The following is a 15412-nucleotide window of genomic DNA, read 5'->3' as shown; positions in this document are numbered from 1 at the left end:
AATCTTGTCAAGGTATGTGCTTTGTGAAAGTCCAATTAGGCGTCTTGATCTATCTCTATAGATCTTTATGCCTAGTATGTAAGCAGCTTCACCGAGGTCTTTCATTGAAAAACTTTTATTCAAGTATCCCTTTATGCTATCCAGAAATTCTATATCATTTCCAATCAGTAATATGTCATCCACATATAATATCAAAAATGCTACAGAGCTCCCACTCACTTTCTTGTAAATACAGGCTTCTCCGAAAGTCTGTATAAAACCAAATGCTTTGATCACACTATCAAAATGTTTATTCCAACTCCGAGAGGCTTGCACCAGTCCATAAATGGATCGCTGGAGCTTGCACACTTTGTTAGCTCCCTTTGGATTGACAAAACCTTCCGGTTGCATCATATACAACTCTTCTTCCAGAAATCCATTCAGAAATGCAGTTTTGACATCCATCTGCCAAATTTCATAATCATAAAATGCGGCAATTGCTAACATGATTCGGATAGACTTAAGCATCGCTACGGGTGAGAAGGTCTCATCGTAGTCAACCCCTTGAACTTGTCGAAAACCTTTTGCGACAAGTCGAGCTTTGTAGACAGTAACATTATCGTCAGCGTCAGTCTTCTTCTTGAAGATCCATTTATTCTCAATTGCTTGCCGATCATCGGGCAAGTCAACCAAAGTCCATACTTTGTTCTCATACATGGATCCCATCTCAGATTTCATGGCTTCAAGCCACTTTGCGGAATCTGGGCTCACCATCGCTTCTTCATAGTTCGTAGGTTCATCATGATCTAGTAGCATGACTTCCAGAACCGGATTACCGTACCACTCTGGCACGGATCTCACTCTGGTTGATCTACGAGGTTCAGTAGTATCTTGTTCTGAAGTTTCATGATCATTATCATTAACTTCCTCACTTATTGGTGTAGGTGTTACAGAAACAGTTTTCTGTGATGTACTACTTTCCAATAAAGGAGCAGGTACAGTTACCTCGTCAAGTTCTACTTTCCTCCCACTCACTTCTTTCGAGAGAAACTCCTTCTCCAGAAAGTTTCCAAATTTAGCAACAAAAGTCTTGCCTTCGGATCTGTGATAGAAGGTGTATCCAATAGTTTCCTTTGGATATCCTATGAAGACACATTTCTCCGATTTGGGTTCGACCTTATCAGGTTGAAGCTTTTTCACATAAGCATCGCAGCCCCAAACTTTCAGAAACGACAACTTTGGTTTCTTGCCAAACCATAGTTCATAAGGCGTCGTCTCAACGGATTTTGATGGTTCCCTATTTAACGTGAATGCGGCCGTCTTTAGAGCGTATCCGCAAAACGATAGCGGTAAATCAGTAAGAGACATCATAGATCGCACCATATCTAGTAAAGTACGATTACGATGTTCGGACACACCATTACGCTGTGGTGTTCCGGGTGGCATGAGTTGTGAAACTATTCCACAATTTTTCAAATGTACACCAAACTCGTAACTCAAATATTCTCCTCCACGATCAGATCGTAGGAACTTTATTTTCTTGTTACGATGATTTTCAACTTCACTATGAAATTCTTTGAACTTTTCAAATGTTTCAGACTTATGTTTCATTAAGTAGATATACCCATATCTGCTTAAATCATCTGTGAAGGTGAGAAAATAACGATATCCGCCACGAGCTTCAACATTCATCGGACCACATACATCTGTATGTATGATTTCCAATAAATCTGTTGCTCTCTCCATAGTACCGGAGAATGGTGTTTTAGTCATCTTGCCCATGAGGCACGGTTCGGAAGTACCAAGTGATTCATAATCAAGTGGTTCCAAAAGTCCATCAGTATGGAGTTTCTTCATGCGCTTTACACCGATATGACCAAACGGCAGTGCCACAAATAAGTTGCACTATCATTATCAACTCTGCATCTTTTGGCTTCTACATTATGAATATGTGTATCACTACTATCGAGATTCAATAAGAATAGACCACTCTTCAAGGGTGCATGACCATAAAAGATATTACTCATATAAATAGAACAACCATTATTCTCTGATTTAAATGAATAACCATCTCGCATTAAACAAGATCCAGATATAGTGTTCATGCTCAACGTTGGCACCAAATAACAATTATTTAGGTCTAATACTAATCCCGAAGGTAGATGTAGAGGTAGCATGCCGACCGCGATCACATCGACTTTGGAACCGTTTCCTACGCGCATCATCACCTCGTCCTTAGCCAATCTTCGCTTAATCCGTAGTCCCTGTTTCGAGTTGCAAATATTAGCAACAGAACCAGTATCAAATACCCAAGTGCTACTGCGAGCATTAGTAAGGTACACATCAATAACATGTATATCACATATACCTTTGTTCACCTTGCCATCCTTCTTATCCGCCAAATACTTGGGGCAGTTCCGCTTCCAGTGACCAGTCTGCTTGCGGTAGAAGCACTCACTTTCAGGCTTAGGTCCAGACTTGGGTTTCTTCTCTTGAGCAGCAACTTGCTTGCCGTTCTTCTTGAAGTTCCCCTTCTTCTTCCCTTTGCCCTTTTTCTTGAAACTAGTGGTCTTGTTGACCATCAACACTTGATGCTCCTTTTTGATTTCTACCTCCACAGCTTTCAACATCGCGAAGAGCTCGGGAATAGTCTTGTTCATCCCTTGCATATTATAGTTCATCACGAAGCTCTTGTAGCTTGGTGGCAGTGATTGGAGAATTCTGTCAATGACGCAATCATCTGGAAGATTAACTCCCAATTGAATCAAGTGATTATTATACCCAGACATTTTGAGTATATGCTCACTGACAGAACTGTTCTCCTCCATCTTGCAGCTATAGAACTTATTGGAGACTTCATATCTCTCAATCCGGGCATTTGCTTGAAATATTAACTTCAACTCCTGGAACATCTCATATACTCCATGACGTTCAAAACGTCGTTGAAGTCCCGATTCTAAGCCGTAAAGCATGGCACACTGAACTATCGAGTAGTCATCAGCTTTGCTCTGCCAGACGTTCATAACATCTGGTGTTGCTCCAGCAGCAGGCCTGGCACCCAGCGGTGCTTCCAGGACATAATTCTTCTGTGCAGCAATGAGGATAATCCTCAAGTTACGGACCCAGTCCGTGTAATTGCTACCATCATCTTTCAACTTTGCTTTCTCAAGGAACGCATTAAAATTCAACGGAACAACAGCACGAGCCATCTATCTACAATCAAACATAAACAAGCAAGATACTATCAGGTACTAAGTTCATGATAAATTTAAGTTCAATTAATCAAATTACTTAAGAACTCCCACTTAGATAGACATCCCTCTAATCTTCTAAGTGATCACGTGATCCAAATCAACTAAACCATGTCCGATCATCACGTGAGATGGAGTAGTTTCATTGGTGAACATCACTATGTTGATCATATCTACTATATAATTCACGCTTGACTTTTCGGTCTCCGTGTTCCGAGGCCATATCTGTATATGCTTGGCTCGTCAAGTATAACCTGAGTATTCCGCGTGTGCAACTGTTTTGCACCCGTTGTATTTGAACATAGAGCCTATCACACCCGATCATCACGTGGTGTCTCAGCACGAAGAACTTTCGCAATGGTGCATACTCAGGGAGAACACTTCTTGATAATTTAGTGAGAGATCATCTTATAATGCTACCGTCAATCAAAGCAAGATAAGATGCATAAAGGATAAACATCACACGCAATCATTATAAGTGATATGATATGGCCATCATCATCTTGTGCTTGTGATCTCCATCTCCGAAGCACCGTCGTGATCACCATCGTCACCGGCGCGACGCCTTGATCTCCATCGTAGCATCGTTGTCGTCTCGCCAATCTTATGCTTCCACGACTATCGCTACCGCTTAGTGATAAAGTAAAGCATTACATCACGATTGCATTGCATACAATAAAGCGACAACCATATGGCTCCTGCCAGTTGCCGATAACTCGGTTACAAAACATGATCATCTCATACAATAAAATTTAGCATCATGTCTTGACCATATCACATCACAACATGCCCTGCAAAAACAAGTTAGACGTCCTCTACTTTGTTGTTGCAAGTTTTACGTGGCTGCTACGGGCTTAAGCAAGAACCAATCTCACCTACGCATCAAAACCACAATGATAGTTTGTCAATTTGACTCCGTTTTAACCTTCGCAAGGACCGGGCGTAGTCACACTCTGTTCAAAGTTGGAGAAACAGTCACCCGCAAGTCACCTTTGTGCAAAGCACGTCGGGGAAACCGGTCTCGCATAAGCGTACGCGTAATGTCGGTCCGGGCCGCTTCATCCAACAATACCGCCGAACCAAAGTATGACATGCTGGTAGGCAGTATGACTTATATCATCCACAACTCACTTGTGTTCTACTCGTGCATATAACATCAAACCATAAAACCTAGGCTCGGATGCCACTGTTGGGGAACGCAGTAATTTCAAAAATTTTCCTACGCACACGCAAGATCATGGTGATGCATAGCAACGAGAGGGGAGAGTGTTATCTACGTACCCTCGTAGATCGCAACGAAAGCGTCGACACAACGTAGAGGAAGTAGTCGTACGTCTTCCCGATCTGACCGATCCAAGCACCGTTACTCCGGCACCTCCGAGTTCTTAGCACACATACAGCTCGATGATGCTCCCCATGCTCCGATCCAGCAAAGCTTCGGGGATGAGTTCCGTCAGCACAACGGCGTGGTGACGATGATGATGTACTACCAACGCAGGGCTTCGCCTAAGCACTACAATGATATGATCGAGGTGGAATATGGTGGCAGGGGGCACCGCACATGGCTAAGGAACGATCACGTGGATCAACTTGTGTGTCTAGAGGTGCCCCCCTACCCCCGTATATAAAGGATCCAAGGGGGGGGGGGTGCAGCCGGCCATAGGAGGCGCGCAGGAGGAGTCCTACTCCTACCGGGAGTAGGACTCCCCCCCAATCCTTGTCCTACTAGGAGAGGTGGAGGGAGAATAGGAAAGGGGGGGCACCACCCCTTCCTCCTTGTCCAATTCGGACTAGGGGGAGAGGGGGCGCGCGGCCTGCCCTGGCAGCCCCTTCCTCTTCTCCACATTAGGCCCATGAGGCCCATTAACCCCCCAGGGGGTTCCGGTAACCCCCCGGTGCTCCGGTTTTATCCGATAGTCTTCCGGAACCCTTCCGGTGTCCGAATATAGTCATCCAATATATCAATCTTTATGTCTCGACCATTTCGAGACTCCTCGTCATGTCCGTGATCACATCCGGGACTCCGAACTAACTTCGGTACATCAAAATGCATAAACTCATAATAACTGTCAACATAATGTTAAGCGTGCGGACCCTACGGTTCGAGAACAATGTAGACATGATCGAGACACGTCTCCGGTCAATAACCAACAGCGGGACCTGGATGCCCATATTGGCTCCTACATATTCTACGAAGATCTTTATCGGTCAGACCGCATAACAGCATATGTTGTTCCCTTTGTCATCGGTATGTTACTTGCCTGAGATTCGATCGTCGGTATCCAATACCTAGTTCAATCTCGTTACCGGCAAGTCTCTTTACTCGTTCCGTAATACATCATCTCGCAACTAACTCATTAGTTGCAATGCTTGCAAGGCTTATGTGATGTGCATTACCGAGAGGGCCCAGAGATACCTCTCCGACAATTGGAGTGACAAATCCTATTCTCGAAATACGCCAACCCAACATCTACCATTGGAGACACCTGTAGAGCTCCTTTATAATCACCCAGTTACGTTGTGAAGTTTGGTAGCACACAAAGTGTTCCTCCGGTAAACGGGAGTTGCATAATCTCATAGTCATAGGAACATGTATAAGTCATGAAGAAAGAAATAGCAACATACTAAACGATCGGGTGCTAAGCTAATGGAATGTGTCATGTCAATCAGATCATTCAACTAATGATGTGACCTCGTTAATCAAATAACAACTCTTTCTTTATGGTTAGGAAACATAACCATCTTTGATTAATGAGCTAGTCAATTAGAGGCATACTAGTGACACTTAGTTTGTCTATGTATTCACACATGTATTATGTTTCCGGTTAATACAATTCTAGCATGAATAATAAACATTTATCATGATATAAGGAAATAAATAATAACTTTATTATTGCCTCTAGGGCATATTTCCTTCAAGAAGGCCGCTGTTGTACCTGAACAGGCGTGGATCCAATAACAAGTTCAGAGTATTTGTGAGACGAGTTGCCCGTCACTGTCAATTTCAGCGCAGAAATGACATTAATTCTTGTTGGACCTTCTTGATCAACTACAAGTAATCTCTCAAGTGTAGGTGTGTCCTTAATGACCATACCATGGTACACATCTTGTGATGTCTTCCTGCCGCACCAGCAACATAAATAGCCCGGAGAGTCATGGAGGTGATGTGGAAGGTACTCAACCCATTGATCGCCTGAAGACGAAGGTACTTGAGTGCAGTACAGCCATGGAGCAGGCGCTGCATGTCACCGTTTGAGAGGCAACGGCGATGTGCTCGAGGTGCTTCAGTCATGGTAGAATAAGAGCGGGCGTGTCATTTGGGGGGGGGGAATGGCAGTTCTTGAACTTGGCGACGCGTAGCGTGGGCGCGAGGCGGAGTGCGGACGTTGGCAGCAACCGCATATGCCCATCATCAAAAGTGAGCTCCTCGAGCTGATCTAGGGCGGGGGATTGGAACCAATCGTCAAGCTTGGCTCGGTCCTTGCCGTTGGAATGGAACTTGCCCATTCTATGGCCTTTGGTTGGGCCAAGGTGACTGCCGAGGATCTTGGAGAATGCATCCAAGCTTTTGCAATAGCCATGGCAGAGCTCGTGGGTGTCGATGAGGTCGAGAGGGCTGGAGTTCCATAGGGGGCGCCACCACCAGGAAAGGACGGTTGTCCGTGCCCCATATTTGATTGGGAGGAGGGAGATTATGATTCTCAACATATCATCGGGGAGGCTGCTGATGAAGTATAGTCCTGCTGGAGTTGCTTGCGGTTCTAGATCGCCTCACCTTCGCTTGTTGGCAACCCGGTTCTCCATCTCCGGAGTCTCCTTGTCAGTGGCGCTTTCTAATAGAAATGGGAGTACAGGGAATATTTAGTTAAAACAGGGCAGTAGAAAATTGTATTGGTAACTAGAACTTATTAGGTAGGAATATAGTAAGAAAAGGGAATAACAATTGGTTGCTTAAATACTACACAATTCATTTGACATTGCTGGGTAAGTCAACACGCAGATAGTTGAAAAGAAAACTTACTTCGAACAAAGTCTGGACAGATGATTTTGTCGGGGAAGTTAGCATATATCTCATGACCAGGCCCTTTTATGTGCAGTGCAATTTTAGTGCCGGCTTTGAGTACATAAAACTTTGCAATTTCTTTCCAAAAGCCAGCGCCAAAATAGGAGTCACCATGTTCATCAAGTCTTATAGTAGCAACGATTGTAAATCCATGGTTTGTGTGCAGTATGACATCTGTAGAGCCTTCATCTATGTAAAGGGAAAAATTGTGCACTACATAATCTGTTGCATAGCAAGGGATGTTCTGCATAAAATGGTAGGATTGTTAAAGAACTGTACAATAGTTGAAATCGAAGGACAAAAATCTATAATTAAACAGATAGGGTAAACATGATGTCATGGAAATATGAGAGTAATCAAAAGAACAATACATCATTAATTTGCCTAATATAGAAAGAAGAGGGGATATCCCCTTTGATGTATATGTCGCATGTGGCACCTTTTATCCAAATGTAGCAATATTTAGAATATGTTCAGGAAAGTAGGCCATGCCAACCGATTTAGGGTGAGATTGAACATACCGCGCGCGTCCTCAAGTTATCTGGTACGGTGAGACGGAATCTGTGGCAGATGTCACAAAGTCCTGAAGTGTCAGCGCACTGTACATTATATGAATGAAAGAAAACCCTCAAATAAGCTTGAATAAAAATGAATTCACGACGATTTCCATCGGGTGATTAAAGGAGGCAGATGAACTAGGATAAGAGATGAGATAATATCTCGTTAAATTAGTTACCTTGTCGTCCATGAGAAAGAACCCTCAGTACGGCAGATTCCCCAACCAAGCGGAGCTGGGTCGACCGTGTGCAGCATCGAGAAAGTCAATGGTGATAGGCGGCGGCAAGCGGAAGTGGCGAAATGCGGTGGGCTTTGCCGGCAACCTGGCGGCGACGACAGGCGTCGAGCTAAGTGTTTACCGCCGCGATAGGCGGTGCCATGGCATACACGCGGAGGAGCTTGTGCAGGTGTGAATGGGGAACGTACCGGAGGGGCCGAGGGGTGGCGGGTGGGGTGAGGGTTTTTGTGATGTGGGGATGGTGAGGGTTTTCTTTTTTCTTTTTTGAATTGGGTGGTGAGGGTTTTCTGTCCCACAACGAATTTTGGGGGCGATTGTTTGCTAGAGCGAACCGTGTGCGATTGACGCAGCAGGCAAAATGAAAGTCATTGCACACCGTTCCAATTTTGGGAACCGTGTGTGATTGACGTACTACCTCCATCCAGGTTTATTGTTCCCCCGTTGTAATTTTACCAAAATTTGGCGAAATATTTAACATACTCAGACATAGATAATAAGCGTACACGTAGATAAGCATAGTTCAACCATAAGTAGTACATAGTTCAATAACATTAAGCATACTCAAGCGTACGTATATAGTTCGATCCATCCCACATCTCATCTCACAGGCCGGCACAATCCTGAAGCTTCTCCAGGTACTCGGCATACGCGCCGTGCGCCACCCTGCGAGAATACTTCTGCTTGAAGGAGCCAATGTCCCGTCCTCTTTTTTTGACTATATACTGCAAGGCAACAGCCTCACAGTCCTTTATTAATAAAGAAAAGGAAATTACAAGTTTACAAATTTACAAATGTACAAGGAAAGAGAAGGGAACTTACAAAAGAACTATGAAAGGTTAGCTATCCAAGACAGTAAGCTATCTTTATATTTACATCTAATTCTATGAGAGAGAAGAGAAATGTCATGAATAAAGTTTCTCCTCCAAGCTCTAAAAGAAGTTTGCTCATTCCTAAAAATTGTCCCAGTCCTTTGTGTCCAAATATTCCAAGAAGCAGTGAAGACAACCTCAGTGAAGAAGGAATGACCAAAATCCCTCCTAACTGATTGAGCCATCTCATATGTGGTTTGGTTTGGTTGAACAGACCAAGAGATCCCAAGGTAATTCCAAACCCTTTGACTAAAGTTGCAAGCAAAGAAGAGATGAGCTCGATCCTCATGTTGTGCACAATTGCATAGCACACATGTTGCATCCTGGATGTTCCAATGTCGGCATTGCATCATATCCCGAGTGTTCAAATGATCCATTAAAAGAAGCCAGCCAAACACCTTGAACTTGAGCGTGCATGCACTCTTCCAAATCCATTTGAAGATAGGATCAACCACCAGGTGAGAGAAGCATGAGTCATAGTATATCTTTGACATAAAGGTACCAGACTTCGAAGGCCATATCCAGATGTCATTGCTCTCCTCGTCTAGGTTGATGGAAGGTAGCAGGGCCAGGAGCTGTGAGAGTTCATCATAAGCCTCTTGTGACAGAGGCAAATGGAAATGGTCCAAGGCATCAGGTAGTTCCAAAAACTCCTTGATAGTGATTACATCATCAATTATAAATGAATGAAGCCTTGGGAAGCAGTCACGTAAAAGGACAACACGATTTCCCAGCTGCCAACGATCAAGCCAAAATAGTACTGTGTCACCACGATGAGCTTGTGAAACAACGAGCTTGGAGAAATTGGGATACAAGCGCATGACATCACGCCACCAAAAGGAGCCACAGGTCTGGGTGCTTTGAGGTGGTGATGAAGCGTAATAAGTATCCCAAATTAAAGTGACCCAAGGCACGTCAACCTTATTAAAGAACTTGAAGAGATGATTTAATAACAAAGCCTCATTTTGAATGCCCAAATTAAGGACACCCAAGCCCCCGTATTTCTTAGGGCGACAGACCAAATCCCAAGCAGCCAATGATTGGTGTGGATTATCCGTGTTACCTCTCCATAGACATTGTCCCATGATTCGCTCCAATTGCTGCAAAATGCCCTTGGGAAGAGATAAGGTGCAGAAAAAATATATTTGCATGGAGCACAAAACGGATTATATAAGTTGCAATCGGCTTCCTTGATTTAGTAAGCATGAGGAGGCAGATAAACATCGCTCGACGTGATCGACCAGAGGCAGCAGATCATAGATTGTAGGTCTAGAAGTTCCCATTGGCAAACCTAGATACGTGAATGGCATGGACCCAACGTCGCATCCAAGCAAGTAAGCCACCCTAGCACCTTCCTCGTCACTCATAATGATTGGGATGAGTGAGGATTTACTGAAGTTGACACGTAATCCTGTGTACGCCGCAAAAGTGTCAAGCATCTCTTTGAACGCAATAAGCTGGTCATCGATCCCAGGCAGGACAATTAAGGTATCATTGGCATACTATACTATCGGGTAATCCATGGAGCTGGTTGGGATTGGCAGTGAAAGGATGTTCCTGGAGCACATCTCATTAACAACAGATTGTAATAAATCAACCGCGATCACAAACAACAACGGTGAAAGGGGGTCTCCTTGACGCACTCCCGTTCTGCAAACAAAATGTTTACCCGCCACACCATTGAGAGGCATGGAAGAAGATCCCGTAGATAATATGCTATTAATCCATCCAGTCCATTGGGAGTCAAAACCCTTGCATTGAAGAATTCTGAGGATAACTTCATGCTCAACTGTGTCGAAGGCCTTCGTGAAATCCAGCTTAAGTAGGACGATGGGCCGCTTTGAGGCTTTGCATTGGTGTATATACTCAAAACACCAGGCCAGACAATCCTGAATAGAACAACACCGAAGAAAACCATATTGATTGCGGTGAATGCATTTGAGGATCACTTTCTGAAGACGGTTAGCGAGCAGCTTAGTCAAAAACTTTAAACACATGTTGGTCAAAGAGATGGGGCGAAAGTCACCGGCAACTTCAGGATTCAGCTTTTTGGGGATTAGAGTAATTAACGATGTGTTAAGACATTCCAGATTGCATTTGCCTTCATAGAATTCATTAACAAGTTGCATGAAATCCTCCTTTAGGATTGGCCAACACTTCTTTAAGAATAGCCCAGTAAAGCCATCGGGACCAGGGGCACGATTTGTTGGCATGTTCTTAATGCAGAATCAACCTCGGAGTCTGCAAACGGCTGGGATAAATCTTCCAGGCCATCAACACGCGCAATTAAGGTGTCCAAATCAAATCCCATGCGGATTCCTTTTGCATTGCCCATACGCACATTAAAAAACGGACCAAAACATGCCAGCTAGTTGCTGGTGATCTGAGACCACGTCACCTACTGAATTTTTAATTGAAGAAATTGTGTTTCTCCGAAACCTTTCAGTGGCCATGGCATGAAATTTTTTGGAGTTCTCCTCTCCAACTTTAATGCTTCGTACTGTACAGCGCTGCTTCTAATAAACAAATTGTCAATGCAAGATATCTCCAGGTGCAATTTGACAATTCTCCTGAAATTAAACTCCGGCCTAGTCAAAGGCCTAATTTCCTCCAGTTCATCAAAATATAAAATCACTTTGTTGCAGTCTGAAATGAGCGCCTTAACTGTGAACAAATTAAGATGCCATTTCTTGAGGGCATATCGAAGGGCCTTGAATTTGGAGGAGATGGTTGAGGCAGCAGAAGATCTGATAGCAGGCCTGTTCCACACTTGAGCAATACAATCATTAAAACCAGGCAAATCAACCCAATAATTTTCAAAGCGAAAAACTTTAGACTTAGGAATAGCCGTAGCGATTGAGACCACACACGGAACATGATCGGAGGCCGTGCGTGCAAGCAGCAAGACTAGCGTGTTGGGATGATCGGAGGTCCATACAACTGAAGTAAAAAACCAGTCGATCTGCTCAAGAAGGGGCTCGGTTTGCATATTTGACCAAGTGAATTGCCGTCCTTTAATTGGTAGCTCAACAAGCCCTAAATGCCCGATCACTTCATTAAACAAAAAGATGTCACTGACATTACCCCCAGGTAGGTTACGATTTTCCAATGACCGGATAAAGTTGAAATCGCCCAAAAGCAGCCAATTATCATCACAGTTAATGTCAAGATTGTATAACCATTGCACGAAATCATCACGGGCCGGACCCTGGCAAGGGCCATAAACTGACACTAGGGTCCAAACTTCAGACGTATGCTTAGAATGGAATTCCAGAACAATACCATAAGGCCGTGCCTCAATTAATTTACCCCCAAAGAAAGAGGAGTTCCAAATGATAACCATCCCAGCCGAAGCACCCACTGAAGGCACATGGAGAAATTATCAAAATGTCTCGAACAAAACCTCCTAATAAGCCTTTGAACGATATGCATACATTTCATTTCTTGGAGACAGACCACTGAGCACCCACTTTCATCAGTCTTTTGTTTAACCGCTAATTGACGTGCTTCAGAATTAAGACCACGCACATTCTAGCACAATACCTTCCAGTCTTTAAACCCGGACTGATTCATTACAAACCAAAATATAAAGCAGCAAAAGTAGGTCACGCAATGACCTACACTGACCAGCTAAGCATAGCAATGAGATAGAGTACCAAATATGAAAACATAAATAAAGATAGATGGCGTTTATATTGGTACGCCAAGGACCATGAAACTGTCCGATGAAACTAATCATCAGAACTCTTGCTGTTGGAGGAGGTAGCAGGATCAGCCTCAAGCTTATCCTTGGAAATATTCCCAGAAGCAATGCGTAGGCGTGCCCCGATACGCTGAAGGTCGGCAATAGGCGTTGGTGGAGGCACTGACGAATTCTCCTCAGACTGTGAAGAACTGGTTTTTCTCTTCTTGAATGTATTTTGCGCCTTGCTCTGCTGAGAGCCACTGCTTGGAGCTCTATGAAAGCCATCATGGAACGCGCTTAGACGTGCACTGCGGCGAACCTCCGTGTCCACCAAGATTTTAGCAGACCTTGGCTTGCGGCCATGCTTGGTGGTCACCTGAGGGACAGCAGAGAACTCGAACGACTCGGTGACAGGTGCAGAGAGATCTTGGTGGTCATCAAAACACAGAGCTCTTGCAACAGGTCTCCTAACTGGAGAAGCATGGCATGGAAAGCTGTAAGAGGGACCTGGCTGCGGCTGCAGAGAGAAACTGACATCTGCACCATTGTAACTAATATCCCAGGAGCACTTAGGCAGCAGTATAGACCCAAATTCAGCCTTAAACACAAACTTTGGGATATCAGCAGAGGAAAAAATCGGCAAACACTTACGGAAGGTGCGCTGCCATTGCATATCAGGTGGCAGAACAGGGCCAAATACAGTGAGTACTCGCCCGATATGAAGAGGAGGCTGCATTGGCGCTGCAGGTTGCTGAAATATCACCATGTCATTCACTGGATGTTCATTAACAGAATCATCTGAAACTTGCACGATGATCGAGTCTTGCGACTGCTCTGCAACAACTTGATTCTCATCCACAAGCTCCTGTTGCACATCATTATGTGGATCATCCTGAGGTGGTGCATGATTGTGTTCCGGTGGCGGTATCTCATCCCAACCAATCTCAGGAAATTCAGGCATAACCTAGTTGTGGTTATGAAACTACAGATTCCCAGGGAGTGGATGTGGGTTGCCATCGAAAGGCATAGGATCTTCATCAGCTGGCAAAATATCAGCAAAGTCTGTAGAGAAGATGTATATTGGAGCAGACCAAGACATGCGAGTACCACCAAAGTCAGCAAACTCCCGATAGACTACATCACGTGGTACTAAGGTAGTTGCTTGAAAAGAAACATATGCTAGAGTACGAACAAGCAGAGGATCATCCTGGTGCCAATGATGAAAACGGCCAAAAGTGTTGATTGCATCTACAATAAACTGCGTGCGCCTATAATCCAGGGGTATTCCAACAATCATAACCCAGCCCCGGCGAAATCCTTGGATAGCTCTGTAATTGATACCCTCATCATGTGGCACAAACCGAACAAATCTATCATTGCCAAGATCGAATGGAGGATGATCTACAAGAGCTTGCCGAGAAAACGAGCTATTGAAGCAAAAGAGGCCAACTCCTTGAATCCAAGGCTGAGCATCAAGAACAACGCAGCCAAGATTGTGAACAACAAAATTACTGACCATATTTCTGAAGATGAGCACTTCTTTAGGCAGAGGAGTAGGCTCGACGATGGCAATGGTGTAGTCTTCATGCTGGCGATCAGGAGCCACAGCCGGAGAGTAGAAGGTGCACGGGAGCCGCCGCGGGCCACCATCGATGATCTCAAAACCCTGCGGGACGAACGGCATGGGGTCGAGAGGGAAGGTGGCCATTGCTGGATGCAGTGCTAGCGCTGTCGGTGAAGAGGGAGCCGCAGATGATAGAGGTGTTGTCAAGCTAGGCGGTGGTGGCAAGGCGGCTGGTGGCGGCGTGATGGGCGATGGTGGCGAGGTAGGTGGTGGCGGTGTGATGGGCGGTGGCTCTGCGGGCAATGGCGGAAGCGATGGGGTGGCAGGCTTGATAGGACTGGGCAGAGACCCCAGAGGGAAAATCGAGGCGCCGAGCGAGTATATCTCTTCAGACCGTTCCGGAGAAGTGGCTCATGGGACCCACTTGTAAGTTGGGGAAGGTGCAGAGTCGGAGCATCCCTTGGCCCTGTGTCCCAATCGAAAGCATCGACGGCAACATGCCTGTTTGGTGCACGAGCTGGTATGGTGGAACATAGATAAACAATTCTGACACTTCCAAACGTGGAAAACAATATTATCAATAATGTCATTAACCCTAGCAGAATCCGCAGGAGTAACCTCATTATCCAATATAGCCACTATTGGTTGGGGCGTAGACTGTGCCTTAGAAACCTCACTATGGGCCGGAGAACCATGTTGGGCCGATGATCCATGTTGGGCTGGTGAGCCATGTTGGGCCAGAGATTCCGGTGCAACGCAACCAGGTGACACGACATCCTGCGTAACCTACAACTCATTACCTAAATAGATCATTGCAGTTCCAGAAATGATGGCAGTATTCTCGGCAGGGACGTTTATCGTTCCGAAAGAGATGGGTGGCGTCACCACCGTCCACTGGAGATTGCTCGCCGGCGGTGATGGCAAGATCACCTTCTCACTAGGATGAAGTTCATAGCCCGCCTCAGAAATCGTGTCAACACAGAGCTGAGTAGCTGGATATCTATAACCCTTACAAGCAGGATACTGCTGGAACGTGGCAAAGGATATTTTCTTCCTTGTCAAAGAACCCGATCCAAGAGAAGACTTTAATGGTGGTTTATGCATAGCAATCAAACCCAAAGTAGCACGCTTTTTTGAGGGACTAACCAGAATCCACTCAGTGTCACATTCCTTTCTCCAGTTCTCTAACTCACGTTTCCAATTTG

This window comes from Triticum urartu, chromosome 2, assembly GCF_003073215.2.
Source record: "Triticum urartu cultivar G1812 chromosome 2, Tu2.1, whole genome shotgun sequence".
Taxonomy (NCBI): Eukaryota; Viridiplantae; Streptophyta; class Magnoliopsida; order Poales; family Poaceae; genus Triticum; species Triticum urartu.
This window is presented reverse-complemented; position numbering follows the sequence as displayed.